This window comes from Coturnix japonica, chromosome 2 (assembly GCF_001577835.2).
Source record: "Coturnix japonica isolate 7356 chromosome 2, Coturnix japonica 2.1, whole genome shotgun sequence".
Taxonomy (NCBI): Eukaryota; Metazoa; Chordata; class Aves; order Galliformes; family Phasianidae; genus Coturnix; species Coturnix japonica.
Window position 1 is genome coordinate 66163007 of NC_029517.1, and position 18678 is coordinate 66181684.

At 41.6% G+C, this 18678-nt stretch overlaps 1 long non-coding RNA gene across 2 annotated transcripts; it reads right to left on the reverse strand.

The window, feature by feature from the left end:
- Positions 1–4686: 4686 nt before the first annotated feature.
- LOC107309643 lies at positions 4687–18638 on the reverse strand. 2 transcript variants are annotated; one of them, XR_004306111.1, is made up of 5 exons: positions 18579–18638; positions 15258–15341; positions 14363–14411; positions 10791–10934; positions 4687–6062 (listed from the first exon to the last, which is right to left on the reverse strand). It is a non-coding gene; the product is annotated as an uncharacterized LOC107309643 (long non-coding RNA). The 2 variants fall into 2 exon arrangements; XR_001553270.2 differs by lacking the exon at positions 18579–18638 and adding an exon at positions 16401–16486.
- Positions 18639–18678: the final 40 nt, after the last annotated feature.

The following is an 18678-nucleotide window of genomic DNA, read 5'->3' on the forward strand; positions in this document are numbered from 1 at the left end:
GGAAGGGGCCTCTAGAAATCGTTGTGTCCAACCCCCTGCTAAAGCAGATTCCCTACAATATATTGCACAGGAAAGCAACCAGATGGGTCTTTAATACCTCCAAAAAATGAGACTCTGCAGCCTCTCTGGGCAACCTGTTTCCAGTGCTCTGTCACCCTCGCTGTTAAGAACTTCTGCATATTTATGTGGAACTTCCTATGTTCCTGTTTGCGATCACTGCTCCTTGTCCCATCACTATATACCACTGAAAAAAAAGTCTGGCTTCATCTAATTGCCTCCTTTACTGTAGATATTTTTAAACATTGATCCGATCCACTCTCAGTCTTCTCTAGCCTCTGGACGATGACTGGGGACAAAGAAACCCTTGTTCTTTCTTGGCAGCATCTCTGGCTGGTGGGCTGTCTTTCTGTATGCCAGCATCTCTTTCACCTTTTTTAAAAGGGTGTAGTATGATACCAACCTATTTGGCGAGTGCTTTGAGATCTATTTGTAACAAAGTGCTGGAGGTTGAGGGGTGAGATGCCTTCACAAACTTTGCATGTTTCAGGCTCTTACATCTTGGAAAATGGGCAGGTTTAGATGTTTGTGAGTCATTCAGAGGGAATTCTTGTCTTCTTTAAATTCTTCCCTTATTTGTAGGTATTTGCTGTCTGGCTCACTAAGTGGGCTGTTCTCAGACTGTTTGCCACACTCCGGTTGCTCACTTTTCATGGGATGTGTCACTCTGCCAACTCTCACACTCCCAAGGCAGATAAAGCAGACGGAAGCACAGCCCTAGGTTGGAGCAGAGTCCATGGCTCAGAGAGAGGGGTGTGGTAGATGGCAGTTCTCCTTTCCATGTGGGATGATGCCTGGCTATGACTAAGGTCAGATAACAGGGCAAAGAGGAGCTGTCGTCTGGGGTAAACATTCCAGCACTCCCAGTGCAGACGCGGTGTCTGGCACGCAAATCTTGAGCTAAGCACTACACGTGGAAGGAAGGTAACTGCAATGGGAGCATATGGAGATCATTTTATCCGTAGTTACTTCCTTGATAAAATAATCAGCAAGCTGTGACAACACTTCCCCTTTTTTCCCACAGGTCTCCTGTACGAACATTCCTATTCAGTGTCCTGTAAAACGTTGTGCTACTTTGAAACCTCCCGCAGGGAACAAAACCACAACCATGTCCTCCTCGTGCTTTCTAATGAATTGGTTTAGAACATCACATGTGGGCACATCGACCTCAGTTTGGTGCTCAGATTGATATCTTCCATGAAATCATGCAGCTGTCACTTGAAGGGAGATTAGAGATTCAGTGAGATGTCACCTTATTGTTGTTGTTTTTATCTTACAATGAAACATGAGAAAGTTACTAAAGAAGCATGAGAGAAATTACCTCTTCTTTCTTCTCTTCCTTCCCACATTGTAAGTTTGGTTCCCTAAATGCATGAACCAGACTTAGTAACAATTTTATTCCCAACAGTCTTTGATATCCGACGTGAACTCAAAACCCACGCGTATCCCTTATAGCCCACAGCTTTTACTGGAGCTGAGGAAAAACAGAGCTTTTGTCATGGGGTACTTTTACACAGGATGATAGCGATGGAACAAGGGGAAGCATTTTAAACTAAAAGGGGGGTGATTTACATTGGATGCTAAGAAGAAATTCTTCACTCAGTGTCTCTAATTTTTGTTGCTGTTGTTTGTTTTTGTTACTTCAAGTTCTTAAGCCTCACTTCCAGCTTTGCTCTCATCCCCCAGGTCTCATCCAACAGAAAACACTGAGGCAATTCCTGCCTGGGATGGAGGACAGCAGTCTTTGGTCTCAGTGTAGGAGCAGGTGAATGATTACAACACCTTCATCCATAACCCTGGGGGCAGATACCACCGTCATGCCGTGGTAAACCACTGAGACCTGCTACAGGTGCTCTTCACCTCTGCTTTCTAAAAGGCAAACCAAAGAAATTAAAATGTTTCAGGTTTTATTCAGGTGCTAATTTAGGAAGCGCCTGCTGCCCTGGGGTGTGAATAAGGTGATGGACTTCCAAAAGGATTCAGGCAGCCGATGCCCATTTTAGGTGCTCTTGTCTATATGCAGACCCCCAGAGCCTTTCTTCTGTCTCATGGAACCTGATAGCCCAACTCTCAGCCTCAGAAATGAGCTGTTCTTAGGAGTCCCAAATTTCTCTGCCCCTTTTTGATTTCTCACCTGTGGGATATGATGCGAGCATCTGTATCATGTCAGAGCTCAGCAATTAAATGATGGCAGCTGCTTCTTATCCCCTTGTTTCCCTAAGGGAAGATAAAAATATTAACATCTTCCCTGTCCAGGGGCATTTATTTGAATTGGTCCCTCTTCCTTCTCTAGAGAGTGCCCTGAATAGAGAACTGTGGGCTGCCCTGACACAGTGCGTTCTATTACAACTCTTTTGGTCTAAAGTAATTAAATGGTTAACGATGAAGGTACACACACTCGTGCACCAGAAAGCCTGACTCTGTGTGGTAGCTAAACACTCATTCTAGGCCTCAGCTCTTACTCCAGGATGTTAGGATTTATTTATACATTAATTTATGTAAGACCAGCGTGCAGTGAATTGTTCAATTCAGAAGAGAACAAAGACAGCTTATTGAGCCTTCACAAAAGATTGCATTAATTCAGCTCCAATGTTTGGGGCTGTTCTATGTACACAAACACAGGCCCTAAAGGCCAGGCTTCAGATATTTTTAACTGAAGAAAACATGTTGCAGGCAGCCCTGTCCCGCTGCAAAGCAAGCTGGCAATGGCAGCAGCATGTGTAGTGGAAAGGAAATGCTCCTCTTGGCTGTTCATAGCAGGTGTGATATCAGATGGGTGCTTTCATGAACGTGGTGTTGTGCTGCTGCGTTACATCTGTGCCATTTAAAGAAAGACAGAAAGATAATCCAATTGCTATCTCCTTTGCTTCCAGCTTTCTGAGATACTTTTGCTGATCTGAAAGCAGGACTTTCTGATCTTGTACATGTAGCCCAGATTGGAATAGGTTTAGCAACTACTCTTTACAGAGCCAGCCTTTCCTTTTCCTCCCTCCAGCCCCCTGCCCTGGAGCCACGTCCTCTCTCAGGCCTGTGCCACCTTCCTCAGAGCACGCCCTCCCCAGGAAACAATTACAGGCAATATATCTCATGCATTTTTAAGAACACACAACCTCTTGCTCATCTGTTTTTCACTAAAGCAGCAGGTGAGCTTGTTCACTCCATCTGCTGCTCTTTGCACAGCGCGTATGTTTTTTAAACAAACCTTAACATCCCCTTCTAAATTAAAGAAGGGATGTTTTCAGCAGGAATACCCTCAGTGTGATCATGATATACGTAGGTGCCCATTTAAAAATAAAAGCAGTAATGAACATCTGTCACTTTCTGAGTAAACACTGGGATATTATGTCACGAACTCAATTACGCTGATCACTGGGGCATGGACACCCGTTGTTGCTTTTTTTAAGATACGTGTGTTGAAATAAAGCTCTGCTTCAGGTGCTGCAAACCCATTACTGGCTGTTCGTCAAAGAGAAAGGGCTCATTTCAGCTGGCTCCTTTACGTCAGTGGGACATTGCCTGGGCACAGCAGCTCACTTCTTATTGACTCGTGTATTAATAGGCTGGGTCAATAAGCAGCACCAGTTACTGCAGAGTCTAACACCAGACTCTTTTCCTCAGTAAGCACTTGCATCCCAATGTCTGTGTTTTAAGTGGACCCTTTTGGATATAAACAATCTGAAGCAGTTCTTAATTGCATACTAGATGTGGTAATACAGCAAGTAGCACCTGCTAATTGAATGAGAAAAGCATCACTCAGAAAGGGAAACAAATTTCAAGTCTAAAGGCAATCTGTATTGCAAATCTAAGAGCAGGATCATGGTTATAACTGCAAATCTAGAGCAGGCAACGTTCAGCCTGGCACTTCAAGGATCTTTAAACGTATGTGTAATTAGCTTATTCTACATGCACAGAACATGCGAGGCATGCTCCTCTCATTCTGCTTCAGCACTGGTAAATTAATGTCGGGATGATATACCTGAAATGACAGCAGCTGATGTGGGAGAAAGGGCACCCATCTGCATTAGCTGGGCACAGCAAAACTTCTGATGATCAGGGTGGCATTAGTGGAAGAAGGATCAGTCCACAGCCTTTCTCTCACAGGTTGTTTGTTGTTGGTGGTGGTGGGTTTTGTTTTGAGTTATTTTTTTGGCAAAAACGCAATAGCACATGAATCTTTTGCATTCAGTAAGGCACAGCCAGAGATCTTTTAGAGGTTCCCATGGTCTGTTTACTATTCAGGAGGTGCCTGTGTTTGATGTGGGGGGCACATTGTGTCTGATTTGTTACACCTGTTTGGTTCTCAGCTGAAACCCACTGATGCAAAACTGCAGCCCATTGTACTTGGCAGACCCTCTTGGCAGGTTCATTGTGAGAAATGATACGTATCCCTGTGGCTGAGCGAGACCTTGATGAACTTGTATCAAAGGACTTTGTGAACTCGGTTTGGGAGCGTGATGTGAATAATATGGGGCAGGTGTGAGTGCCAGAGGAAGGCGGAGGCTGGTGTCACACTTCACAGCTGAAAGCCACCCACCATCAAGGCCGCTTTTCATGTGCTTGGCTAAAACAGAAAGCTCTCTGAGGCTCTGGCAAGCCTGAAAGGACAGAGCAGGGTTTTGAGGGAGGAAATCAAAAAACATTGGAAAAACTCCTGCTTTGAGTCAAGGTAATTTTTAATGACTTGTAAGTCAGAACTAGACTGAAGAAAAAACATTACGCTTTAGAGAAATCCTCTCCCTGCCTTCAAAGTAAGTATAAGATTTTCTGATCAAATCAGCTGCACAGCTCCATTGCGATTGAACAGAAGAAGACTTTGTAGAGTGAGCAGGTTACAATCCTAGCATTGTTGTGCTGCCTTCTTTTAAGACTGAGTATGTGGCCTTATATCAGATTGTGTCACGTTATGTGTGGAGACAGAGTCCTTTGGGAAAGCAACCCATTGCCCAGACTATAAAACAGTAATGTGCTGCATGCCCTTGCTATTTTTACCCAAGGAAATGGCAACTTGTATCCTTTTGTGCTATCTGTATTGGTTTAGAGCCACCCAGCGCTCGGACTCTCTTTCCTCTTGGTGATGCAGCACTGATGATGTCCTAAGGGTGTGCAGAATGCCTTTGGCCTGCAGTTTTGGTTCCAGCAAAGGTCACTGGCTGCTACAGCTGACAGGGTTTTGTTCAATATGTGTTTCTGATTATTTAAAAACAATGGAGAAGGTGGATGGATTACAGTGTTACCCCATATCAGCATATCTTATATATTTCTAAGGCAATAAATTTACACAACTATAGGCTGTTTAAATGTATGTTTCATAGAAGATCTCGAATACCAGTGTGTAATAATAGCCATTACTTCCAAAGGAGAGGAACACTTTCTGCCAGCTCTTAAGGGTTATGTTTGCAGATGAGACCTTGGTTAGTGATTTGCATTTCAAGCCATAATATTCTGAAGTCACGTTCTTAGTAGAGTTATGTTCTATTGGTGTGAATTGTGATATCTATGCACAACTTCATATGCAACAGGTAATGTTTGAACAAGGGCTTCTTGCTAGGTTGGAACCTCTTGTAATTAGATTGTTACGTAAAATAGATTTTTTTCCTATTTCTCAAAGCCAGTGTAATACAGCATTCCCACAACCTTATTGCTTAAATGGTACAAGAGAAGATGTATGTCAGGTGAGGCATTAACTAACTTGAGTTAATTAGTTGTCACAATGTGCTTTAGAGAAATAAGCTTCTTTACCCATTTGTTATCCACAGTCCCACTGACCACGTCTGCTACCAGAATGAACGGGGATGGCACGTGATCAAGTAGTGCACAGGTAGCAGAGTAGTACAAGAAGCAGAGTTGGGTTATCCTACCAGTTTTCCTTCTCTGTAGTCTTCATTTGGCATCTTGCCTGTTGACTAGAGCCCACTCTGCCAAACGTCATCTTCTTACTAGTTCTTTTCAGTCTCGGAATAATGAAGTATACTTTGAGTCCTCTGATTAAAATCCTCCCAGCAGACCTAATTTGAAAGAACACAATGTCACGATTGCGCTCCAGGCAACAAACAAACAAAACAGAATAGCTGAGTTACAGCCATGAACTGTGTGTTACTTTTCACTACTAACAGCCTTGGGGTGGTAAGAGTGATGACTAATTCTCCTGGCATAAGGGAGTCTGAGGACAGGTGAGAAGAATGGACTTCGGACTGCACTACGAAAGGTGAAAGCTAATGTTTTCCCTGACTGGCATTTGTCATCCTGTTAGTCTACACAGGACTTGTAAGACTGTAGGTGACTGCAAAAGATGCTTCTAAGGTAAACATTTGCAGAAGAATTAGATGTATAAAAGTAAAGAAAACAGATTCTCTTTCATTTTCCCTTGTTTTGAGAAGTGTGTGTATGATGTGTCAGCTCATGCATCTAATAGGTTTTGTATTTGCTAGCTTTATTTCCTATTAGCCCCATCTCTTCCATCAGTATCTTCTGTGAAAGCTTTTGGCTAAGCTTGTTCAGCCTGGAGAATAGAAGGCTCCAGCCCTCATTGCAGCCTTCCAAGGGAGCTCATACACAGACCAGCATGATCTGGTCTGTTAGTGACAGAACAAGGAGGGTTTAAACTAAAATAGGGGGATTTAGATCAGATATTAGGAAGAAATTTTGTACTCAGAGGATGCCGAAGCTCTGGAACAGGTTATCCAGACAGGCTGTGGATGTCCTATCCCATTCCTGAAAGCGATCAAGGCTAGGTTGGATGGGGCCCTAGTGAGCCTGAACTGGTGGGAGATGGCCTTCCCCATGACAGTGGGACTGAAATTGGAAAGTCTTTAAGATTCCTTCCAATCCATGATTCAATGATAACTCATGTTAATGGTTTTACTTTCTTAGCTGGAAGGTTCTGTTTCTGATGGTGTAGTTCAATGTCATTACCAATGCAAAAGGTTTTTGTTGTGGCTCTGGGTAGCCTGATCTGTTGGGAGGCGGCCCTGCCCACAGCAGGGGAGTTGGAACTGGGTGGTCTTCAAGGGACCTTCCAATCCAAGTCATTCCATGATGCAAAGAGCAAGAGCAGGTACTGAAGACTGTGGCAAAAGAACTTTTTCTGAACCAGTCTGTTGCACTCTGATGTTCTTTCCATTTCATGGTGGTCTTGTTACCTCCTTGCTTTCTTTTCCCTTTAAATGTTGAGTGATGTAGTCCATGATGGAAATTGCAGATGTAGGTTGGTTTAATACCTCCTCCCTCCTGCCTCCACCCATGGTTTATGGTTACTTCAGGCTGTTTTGCCTCTTTTAATGTAACAGGTGGCAGGTGCTGATGGCCTACACTAAGGAAGTGTGATGTAACGTTAAACATAACTTAGTTCTTCTAGCTATTTCTTCGATTAGAAAAGTGTATTCCCTCCTGTTCCCTCCCTTTGAATTCAGTTGGATTAAAGCAGGGAACAAATACTGTACAATGTGTTACCAGAATTATGGCAACCTGTGACAATTGTAGTATAGAAGAAATGTGTGCTGGAATGCTCAGTAGCTTCTGCAGTATTTGGAATCCTGGTGCAGCATAATAAAGCTGCTAATGAAGTAATCCTACAATCCTTACTTTTCTAGTGGTCAGTATGAGGGGGTCCCTATAAAATGCAAGTGTAGAAAATGACACTTGGTGTTAGCTCCCTCTTTCTTTTCATCAGTTTCTTTTAGCACACACAATTAACAAAGGTTAATTCCCCTCTTTATGTCTGCCTTGTTTCGATTTTTCCTGTTTAACTCTTCTCTCAATTAAGCAAGCCTGGGGAATTCTGCTCCCATCTAATGCTAGCAAAATGTGGAGAGTGTGGAGAATTTGTGCTATGTAAACCCTAAGTACAGCCCTGATAGCAAAACGTATCTGTGCTTCTGACCTTTCTGGATAACATCATGAAGAACTGGCAGGTGATAATGCAGTGATATTCCATTCAAAAAAGAATTGTTTAGAAGTATATGCCTTTGGGGGAGGGGGAAAATTGCAGATCATACCTGAAGAACTGTCATGGGATACGTGGAGTCTGATGGCCTCCGGAATAATGAGAGAGTTGAATTTTAGTTAGAGTAACAGTCTGCTCCTGAGTAAAAGAGAAAGCAGTTTGCCCTCAGGAAAGGTACATGGTAGAAGCCTGTGTTCTTAGAAAGCTACAGTAAGCAATGCAATATTCAGTAGAAATAAGATCTAATGTAACTTGTCTGTGAAATCAAATTGAACCACTGGCTCCTAAGGGACTTATAACATTAGAAATGTTCCTAGCTGAGGTACGGCTTTATACACCAAGCACAAACACTAAATGCTTGTTACAAACTCTTTCACTACTATTCCTAGGCATCTTAGTAGGCAATTGTTAATTAGAGTTGCATTTGTTAGAAGGCTTTTAGGCAACGAAGCATTAATTCTACAGAATCACTTGCTCTACCAGACACAAAACAAATGCCAAACTAGTCTCATTTCTAAGTTTGGTTACTCCACCCAAAGAGATTCTCTTGAACTCAATGTTGTCTTTACTAGCTTAAATTCAAAAACAATATAGGATGGATAAGGATACATAGGATGGATAAGGCAGAGCATACACGTTTCTGAACCTTCTGTATACCTCCAGCTCAAGATATATATAGCATGCCTTGAAATTTGACCTTTATTTCCAAGTCATTTGTGGCATGTGGTTGAGTCAGCAGAGAAATCAAAATGAGTTGCAGCTGGATGAGAAGGAGGCTGGAATAAAGAGAACGAATGGTCGTGCCCAGTGCTGTAGAAAGGAGCTCTGTAAGTTCCAAGGGCTGGCATTAAAATGTCAGAAGTTACAGATTATAGGAACTGACTGGAAAACAGATTTTTGCTAGGCCTGTAGAGTTATTGTGTTAATAATAATAGGAAGATGTGTTTTGAACTACTGATACTTTATTAGTGATGCGATGTTAATTCTGCAAAGAGCTCATTCTTCACTGTTGATGTACATTTGGCAGCCTTTCAAAGGTAGTGTTTTAATTCTCCACAGAGAAGGACATGATCTTGAGCTTGTTGAGACAAAGGCTGCAATAGAAGGACATGGAATTGATGAGATAAAAGGAGCGATTTCAGAAATGTGCTTTTCCTTTGTTGCTGATTTCATGTAGGATGATATTTCAGCCCTCCATGAAGAACCTGACTGTAGCCTAGGCAATACCTATCTGGTTACGTTCAAAGATTATGATGCTTTTACATAGAATTTATTAGTACCATATCTGAAGGGAAGACCAGATCTACTTAATTCTGTAGGAAACAAACACAGCTGCCGAACTCATCTGCCCAGGTGCAGCACATACTATGTTATTCTTGTTGAGCTTCTTTAATTTATCTTTTTAGGCAGAGAAAAAGAAAGGTTTATATGGAAATGCATGTTTAAGCACTGAGGGTCTTACTTTCCTATTGGATACCATCACTGGAGAACCTCCATTTGGTGTTCTTATTTCAAATACAGTGTGACTGTTAATACTAGAACCCGTAACCAGAGTGAAGTAATTGAAGTGTCAGAAGCTGGCTTTCCACCACAAAGATTTTATATTTCTTTTGGCTTCTTACTGTATTTTGGTTCAGTCTGTTAAGATTGGAGTGAGTAGAAATAATAGTGACACTGCAAACCGTCGGATCAAACATCAGACTAATATTCTGCTTAGCAAAAAGAGGGTAAGGATTCACCCCTGTGGAGTGCAGAACTGAGAGCATTAGCTGCTCTGTTAAATCCCATCCCTTGCAATCAACTGCCCAAACCAAGCTGCTCTTGCACATCAGGTTCTACAAAACATCTCTCGTAACTGTTTGTCAGGTGCAAAGTCTGTAATTAAAGATGAAACAATGTAAACCAGTCAAGAATCTGTTCAATTCCCTCTGCTTTATTTTCATATTTGGCTCTTTAAGATGTATCTTGTTTTGTCACTGTTTTTTCTTACTGTGTCTACTTATGAATATCTTTTGATGAAGCACCAGTGTCTAAAATGGCAAGAGTCAATGCTGCGTATTGAAAGGGACTAAGCTTAAGTGCTTATAAATAAAACTGTAATGCAAAATACAACACTGAATGTAAACAGGGCAATATTGGCCTTGGTCAAGAAGTCATAATGTGTTTAATTACGCCGCTTAATGTTTCTGTTGAATTTTCCACATCAGACATTTGTATGGCAGTGTGAGGCCAATCAAGCTGAGACTGTTATTCTAAGTACAGGGTGAAATAACCAACTACAACCTGGATTATAAAATGTTGACATTAAAGGTCTGCTGCTCCTTGTAAAGAGTGTGTTTTTATAATTTAAAGAAATCTGATCTCCTGAAAGTACCCTGCTGGGCTTGCAGCTGACATCATATTAGTCTGAGTTTTAACAGATTCAGCAGGACTAGTATGATTAAAGCAACTTTCAGCTCCCTGTGTATTTGGAAAGGAGCTGTGGAAAAGACACTCGGAGTTAAAGATGACAGCTCCCAAGAGATCTTGACTTCATCAGCCTTATTAGAAGTTAACAAAACTCCAAGCTACAGCTGTAAAGGATCCAGGGTTTATTTGTGATTCCTTGGTTAGCTATGAAAAATTATTTCTTAGCTGTGTTAATTTAGGGCTAATGTGAAGGGTACGTGCCCAGGAGTAAGTTACCACAAAGTAAACTGAAATTAGAGGTTGCATTTGCAGCCTCTAATTAAACATGCGGTAGCTGGCGGTGCGCGTGTTCTTACCCAGCTGTAAATGTGTGGTAGCTTACCCCTCCGTAACAAGCTCATGGTGAGGCAGTACAAGAAGGCATTCTCCTTGCTTTGTAGTGATTAAATAAAGAGCAGACCTTCAACTCTGTAATTGCACTGTTGGCATTTTATCGCCACACTCACTTAGAAGAGTAATGGAAGGCCTAGAAGGAAACAAGTGCATGTAATTACCACGTATGCAAACAGAACAATTGTATGCATCAGTGAGATAATTCTTATCTACAAAGGACAGCAGGTAACTATACCTGTTGTGCTCCATTTGTACAGAGAATGGCAACTATGATGTAGCAAGGTGTATTTCTGCACGTAGACCTCAAGTTTTAATTTAAATCACGGGAATCCAAACCACTGACTTGCCTGGGCAGCACTGAGTGAAGAGGAATTGTCTTGGACTAAATATAAATATATATGATGTCATTAGTGTTTATAAGTAACTAGACTTTTTCTATTTTTTCAAGTATTTTTAATTTGAGCAGGAAAAAAAAAAAATAGGGCAACAAAACCATCAAGTTGGACAGGTATGCTTTAAAGCAATTCTGGTTGTTGCGGCTGTTTAACTATATAACGTTTAAATTTTGTTAGGTGATTTCTGTATTTCTACTCCTACTTGAGCTGCTTATGTCCTCTTGATCATCACAGCTGCCATTACTATTACTTTTTTGTCAGGAAGACCTTCTGGAAAAGACCTTCTTGCCTCATGAGGGAACACTGGATGTTTATCACCACTGTGAGGTATCTGATCTTGCCTACTTTATTCATGAATGAGTTCTTCCATGCAGTTTGGAAATGTGAGTAACATTCTAACTTTCTACATAGGCTGCTCTGAAGGTAGTGCCTCCTATTTATTTCCACGGATGCAACAACAGATAAAAAGAACACAATACAACCAAAGAGACACTGTGGCCAAAGCATATCCACTATAAATCCTTAGGAATAGATTAGATTTTCAACTAAAAAATAGTATAACTTTGTTTTAATTAAAGTCCAATAATAGTTAGTCTACACGTCAGGTTTTTAGATGAAGTTGGAGGGAACATGTTGCTTCTAAACATTCAAAAGAGAAAGACTTGAAGGTGAGTGGTCCAAAAAGTTCTTGGTTATGGAGAACTGCAGGGAGGAATGTGTCCAAAAGCAAGGTAAGTGGTAGTGTTGAGATGCACCTTCAGTGCACAGCTTATCTTGGGCAAGCCTTGCAGTTATTAAGTCTCCATCACTGTATTGTAAAGACTGGAAAGGAGGACAGTGAAGGTGGTGCAGCTCTAAGTCTTGGGTCACCTCCCCAGAAGGGCTGTGGCAGGGGTGGCTGCTGGTAGATTGATGTGAGTCTCTGCTCACTGGTGGCACAGTTCTCTTCAGCTAACATCATCTGGTTTCGAAGTAGTGCTGGTTTCCTCTGGTAGCTATGGCTGTGGGAAGGTTGGAGCTGCTTACTCCCACTTCCTCCCCAGACAGACGGTCTGTCTGAGGGCTCTGTGCCAGAGTTTGTGCTGGCACACGGGCTCTGTCCCTTGTCTGTAGGGTTTTGTTACTAATGCGTTTATAAGACTGATGCTATTAGTGCTTACGTTACTGTCATTTGTGCTACAGAAGCTGTATTTATCTGCTTCTGCACTAAAAAGCAAAAAGAGAAAGGGAATATTTTTTTTTTTCATGTCATGTAATGAGAAGTGGAAACCAACACTTAAAAACTTTTTCCCTGACATTCTGTCCCACTGTGCTGTGTTGCTTTGCCCATAGAGGCTGACGCAAAAAGAGAACTTGGAGCAACCTGTGTTTCTCCTTGTCTCACAAACTGACCAAATTCCCCTTTCAGATGTGAGGTAGTACATGTATACATGCTTCAAAACCAAGTTGTTAGCTAATCCTCAGCCCTGGAATCCATCTGACAAAGGGGTAGAGCAGTGAGACATGTTCCTTTTGTAATCTGTTTAAGTAAACGAAATTTAATCTCTTCTTGGCTGGTTTTAAAGATCGAGTCATGAAAGCCTGGAATAGTCCAGTTGTATACATTTCCCTTGGAAAGTATCTACTTCAGCTTTTCTCATTGTTAAGTAGCTCTGAGACTTCCATTAGAGCATAATTTATTCCCAGCTTTAGTTCATATTTTTCAAGTGTGCTCTGTTTGTATACATAAAGTCTTGCTATCTCAGCCCTCGAAGATTATCTGAGGACAGGACAGCAAATGCCTACTTGAAACCAGGCAGATTGTTTTCCTGATGTCAGTGTAGGGGCAGGAAAGTCATCTGTGGAAAACAGCTTATTAAATTAGTTGTGGCCCTTTTCTTTTTGTAAGTTTATTCATGATTTTCTTTATTTACTTATTTTCCTTGGTAGTTGATTGTTTAAAAGCAGCTTCATTATTCAACACACATTACAGGTAAATGTGTTTTGTTTTAGGGAAGCTATCATTCAGTCTACCATTTCTATGATGATCACTACCTGCATGCACTAATTTTACTGTACAGTTTATTTGCCTGAACGTGAACCAGCAGTGTGCCCAGGTGACCAAGAAGGCTAATAGCTCCTTTACTTGTATCAAAAATATTACTGTCAGCCAGAATAGGGAAATGATTGTCCGCCTGTATAGAAACACTGGACATCATGCCTTGAATAGTGTGTTCAGTTTGATGCCCCACTGCAAGAAGGACTGTTATCAAGTTGCTTGAGTATGTCCAGAGATGAGCAAGAAAGCTGGTGTAGGACTGGAAAAAGAGAGTTATGAGGAGCAGCTGATAGAACTGGGGCCACATAGTCTGCAGAAGCAAAGTGTGAGAGGAAACCTCGTTGCTCTCTACAACAGAGGTGATTGTCTCCTTCTGTTCTTCTGTCATGAGGCTCCAGATGGACTACTGTGTCCAAAGTCTAAGGCCCTCAACATAGGAAAGATGTGGAGCTTTAGGAGAGGAGCTTTTGGAGAGCCATGAAGATGATCCAAGGGCTGGAGCACTTCTCCTGTGAAGACAGCGTTAGGATGCAAGGAAATGACCTCAAGTTGTTCCAGATGAGCTTAATTTGTGATATAAGGAATCACTTATTCATGGAAGAGGCTATTAGGCTTTGGAATGGGCTGCCCAGGGAAGCAGTGAAGTTACCATCTCTGGAGGTGTTTAAGAAAGATGTAGACTTGGTGGTAAGGAGCATAGTTTAACAGTAGACTTGTGGAGTAAGGTTGGTGATCAGATTTGATGATCTTGAAGGTCTTTTCCAATTGAAATAATTATATGATTCTATAATCTTACAAAGCAAGTAAAAAGTGAGAAGAATGTTTGTGAGATGGTCTTTATTACCTCATCAGGACTTGGATTATTTTTAGGGAAGGGCGATAGCAACTGGTGCAGTCAGAAGTTAATGTTGTATATACTGGGAGTATTGCCATTGCATTCTTTGCCACTGTGGGTGAGATCTTACTTCTCCAAGTAGTGATAAGTTTTGTATTTTCTTCTCTATTGCCATACAAAGCAAGAATTTAAGACATACTTGTGTACTGATCCAACTACAAATATCTTAAAAGAATTTTAACTGTTTCCTCCCAGTCATGCAGGCAAAGCAGTTTTCATACAGCTCAGCTTACCAATCTGGTCTCATTGTGCAGTTTCTCCATCGTTGGCTCAGTGGAGGACCTGAGAGAAGAGTGCGAGACTCATTTCCACCGTCAATGCCACCTTAAATGATTGAATTGTCTGTGAAGCTGCACTTTTATTTAACAAGGGCTTCGGACAGGGAGCCGGGCAGTTAAAATCATTATATTTGTTTGCAGAATGTTTCTGACTGTAGGCATTTCCATGCAAGCAGGTGCAGACTACTTTCATGCAGTTCTGTAGTATTCTCTGTTACCCTCCACTGTAGGTGCTCTACACCAAAAACTCTTTTTTTTCCCACATCAAAGAAGGAAGGAGTTTTTCAGAGCTGCTTACAGAGGGAGGCCATGCCCAGACATAGCTACTGAATCCGCCTTTTGAGAGGAATAGTATGCTTTCTGTTCTCACCTTTTCCCCTGTTCTTAAGACTACTGAGTATCATGATAACCGACTTGGAAAGGGCTGGAACAAGTGCTTGTGAGGGTGATAAATAGCAGCTCAAACTTCACTTTTTATTCTCTGTATGGTTTTTAAACAGATAGAGCTTACAGATCTAGCAAATCAAACATTTCTACCACCGGTGGTACTAAATTGCACGCAAAGCACTGTGGGCTGGTAGCCAGAACAATAACAAAGCTGCCCTGAAAGTATTTATCTTAAGCAATACTTTTTACTTCTCATTGCTGTCTATCTGAAAATTTCAGTGTGAATTAAACCTCGCAGGTAAGGTTATCTCTCTTTTCCAACCGCAGAAATAGAAAACCAAAAAAGGCTACAAATAGAACTTTTGTGTTCCGAGTACCATCCAGGCCCTGGGACCTGCAGAAGACAAGAGGGCTATTCACAAAGCATGGCACTGCGTAAAGTGAATCTGGCCATGTGACTTACCTGTCGACATGGGGTTGGTCTGGAAAGAGATGTCATGTCTCTTAATTCATGGTTGTGTACTTCAGTTACACTGCTGTTTTTTTCCTGTTAGAAGAAATATCATTGAAGTCAGGCAGCGCTAGTATTGAAGAGCTTGGCAGTACAAACAAGCACTTAGAAGAAATACTTTAGAGTGTGGCTTGATCACACAAAGTATTTTCAGTACCATCAAGTCATGGTCCAAAATAAATGCAAGATGTAGTTACTGTTTTAACAATTGCAACTACCTGCAGTTTCATGTACATTTGATCTTCTTTTCCTAAGAAGGGTTTAAAAAAGAATTGTTGAGGTGCCCTGTATTGTAAAATGACCATAATTATTTACATAGCTCAATGGGAGGTCTGTAAAATGTATTGTACCATTTAAAATTAACTTAGTGAATACCTGTTAAAGAAGGTTGCATTAGAAAAAGAGCATGAATTTTAAGTCCATTCATAGATTAATGGAGGCAAAGTACTGCATGGATATTCTGATTTCAGTTCTGATTCCAGGTCTTCTTAGACTGAGTCAAACAGTAGTCAACTTAACTAATGTAAATGTAAAATGTCACATTTTCATCAAGAGTTTTATTTCCATAGTCTTCCACAGAGACTGTATTGTGCTGATATATGTAATAATTCATGCTTTCCCCTTTATGTATGTAAGTCCATGTTAAAATAACATGCGATCTGTTGCATAGAAACTCCACCATCACATAGAAAGGGCAAAAAAACATTGGGATAGAATTTCTGCGGAAGACTGTAAAACATCCAACATAGAAAGACTTGAAGGGCAAGTTAGTTAAACTCTACAAGACCATGTTTGAAAAGCCAAGGCCTTTTGACATTTGGCTTAAGAATTCTGGATCTGCTGCCATTGAGAGAGATAGTCCACCATGTTACTAGTGAGATCAGAAGACAAATTCCTATCCTCATAGCTTCAAATTCCCTTCAAGTCTTTACCTATATCAACCCCAAGCAAAAGCTGGACTTTAGATTTTCCTCTCCTAGTTCATAGTTCAAACCAATCTTTGCCACATAACTATACTTTCTGAAATTATCCAACTTTCTACTGTTGAGCAAAATGCCATAAAGTAGGAAAAGAAAGAAATAAATCAGCTCATACCTACAGCAAGAGAGGAAATAGGAGGTATGGCAGGAATTCAAAGACTTGTTATAACGGCATCAAAATGTCTGGAATTCAGATTGGACCTTCAGAATGGTCCTAAGTCAGATACGCTTGTGGTGGGCAAAAAAAGTGAAATTAACCATTTAATCAAGACATATGAGTCAGATTTTCAGTTTCATCAGATTGTGGCAGAACTGGAGGAACTGGGGATAGAGAAATGGTGGCAATACAGCTGTCTGTTTATAAAAAGGAAGAGGAAATATCCTCCAAAATGTCACCTGGATTTGCCTGGATTGGTAAAATGGATAACTAGGTTATATAAATCGGCACAGTAAATACCTTGGCTTAATCAAGAACTTTGTAAAACAATACAAAACTAACACACTATAAAGGAACAAAAATACATAATAGTGGCTTTTATTGACAGAAAATAACCCTTTCTTATCCACTCCAGCTAAATAGATAGTCTTATTAAAAATAATTATAGTTGATAGTTAAGGGGAAGATATTCTGCCATTCAAAGTTCATTCCATTTACCTCAGTGGACGTTGAATGAACTGAGGAAGAACCTATGTAAGAACTTTGGTACTGCAAAACACAGAATTCATTTGTGCATAGCACAACTGCCCTGGGGAGAAAACTAGGAGTTCTGAGGAAATGTCCTTTTTTATCATGCTGATGTGTCATCTCCTGTCTGCTTATGAGTGCACTGAGTAAGGAGCAAACAAAGTGAGGAGAGGTGGAGCTTGATGTAAGGGTGGGGGCTACAGATCATAAATGTTACAGATACTTGTGTGTGTGTATATATATATATATATATGGTTGGAGCTTTAACTGTGGAGGTTTCAGCTACAGGCATTTCAACAAAATTTACATTATTTGAAGCTGGGTTTCCCTGAATCAGAAAAGAAATGCAAATATATTTTGCAAGTTAGATGTGATAGTAATTAGGATTATATGAACAAGCCATGCATAACATTCTGTACTCTGGGGAGTGACGTGCTTACGTGAGGGTTAAATAAGTCGTTTAATGGAGGAACAAATTTCTCTACCAAACCACCAGGGGCAACTTAGTTTTCAGTATGAAACCTGGTAATATTCTTGATCTAACAAAAGAGTTCTTTGAAAGTGTGAGCACGAAGTAAACGAGACCTTTAACATAAAGTGGCACGGTTGATTCAATAGGCGGGCCTGACTTAGAACGGCGATGCCGAGATCTTTGGTAACGCCGAGCTCCATCTACTGGCGTGCGGGAGAAAACAGACTTGCGTGTACCACCTCCTCCCCTTTGACAAAAATACCTTCTTCGGCCTTGGAAACTAGCGCTGAACGAGTTTTGGCTTCGATCTACTTGTGGGGCTGTTCTCATGCTGGGGAGAGCTGCAATATTTAGCCTATGATATCACCTTAGTTCCTCTCCTGCTCTGCTGTAAAGGCATCTCCATCTATCATCGAGACCAGAGGCTGAGATCGCCTTTCAGCCTTTTAAGAGCTGAGATTACCAGGCCGAGTATCTCCAAATGACCCAGTTCTGAAACCACAGCTAACTGCAGCTGCCAGCTCTTCTGAATGAGCAGTAACTGTTGTGCAGAAAGTGGTGGTCTTGGGGAGGTGGGGGCAGGGAAAGGGGGTGGAGTATGTAAAAATCTTTCCAAAATCAGATTAATATCTGAGGTATTAATTTGCTATCTGCACTTTGTTTCAAAATGTGACAGTACAGGATGCCCGGTGTTGTTCATTCCCTTAAAGAGATGTGTTTGGACAGTGCTCTCAGACATAGAGTTTGGTTTTTATGTTGTTCTCTGTGGAGGCAGGAGTTGGACTCGATGATCCTGAAGGGAACTTATTCCCAGGAGGGGAGTAAACTCTTCGAAAGGGCTGACAAAGCAGGACACGGGGAAATGGTTTTAAGTTAAAAGAGGGAAGATTTAGGTTGGATGTTAGGGGGAAGTTCTTCACTAGCAGAGTGGTTAGGCCCTGGAACAGGCTGCCCAGAGAGTTGTGGATGCCCCGCCTGGAGGTTCAAGACCAGGTTGGACGGGGCCCTGGGCAACCCTGATCTAGTAAATGTGTATTTTGGTGGCCCTGCCAGGCAGGGGGTTGGACTACATGATCCTTGAGGTCCCTTCCAACCCGCAGCGCTGTGAGGAGCGGGCAGGTGAGCGGGCACCTCACCTCAGCGTAACGCCGCGTGTAGGGGCGGGGGCGAGCGCGGCCAATCAGGGGCGGCGGGCGGCTCGCGCGCGACCTAACGTCACTGGACGCCTGCCCCTTC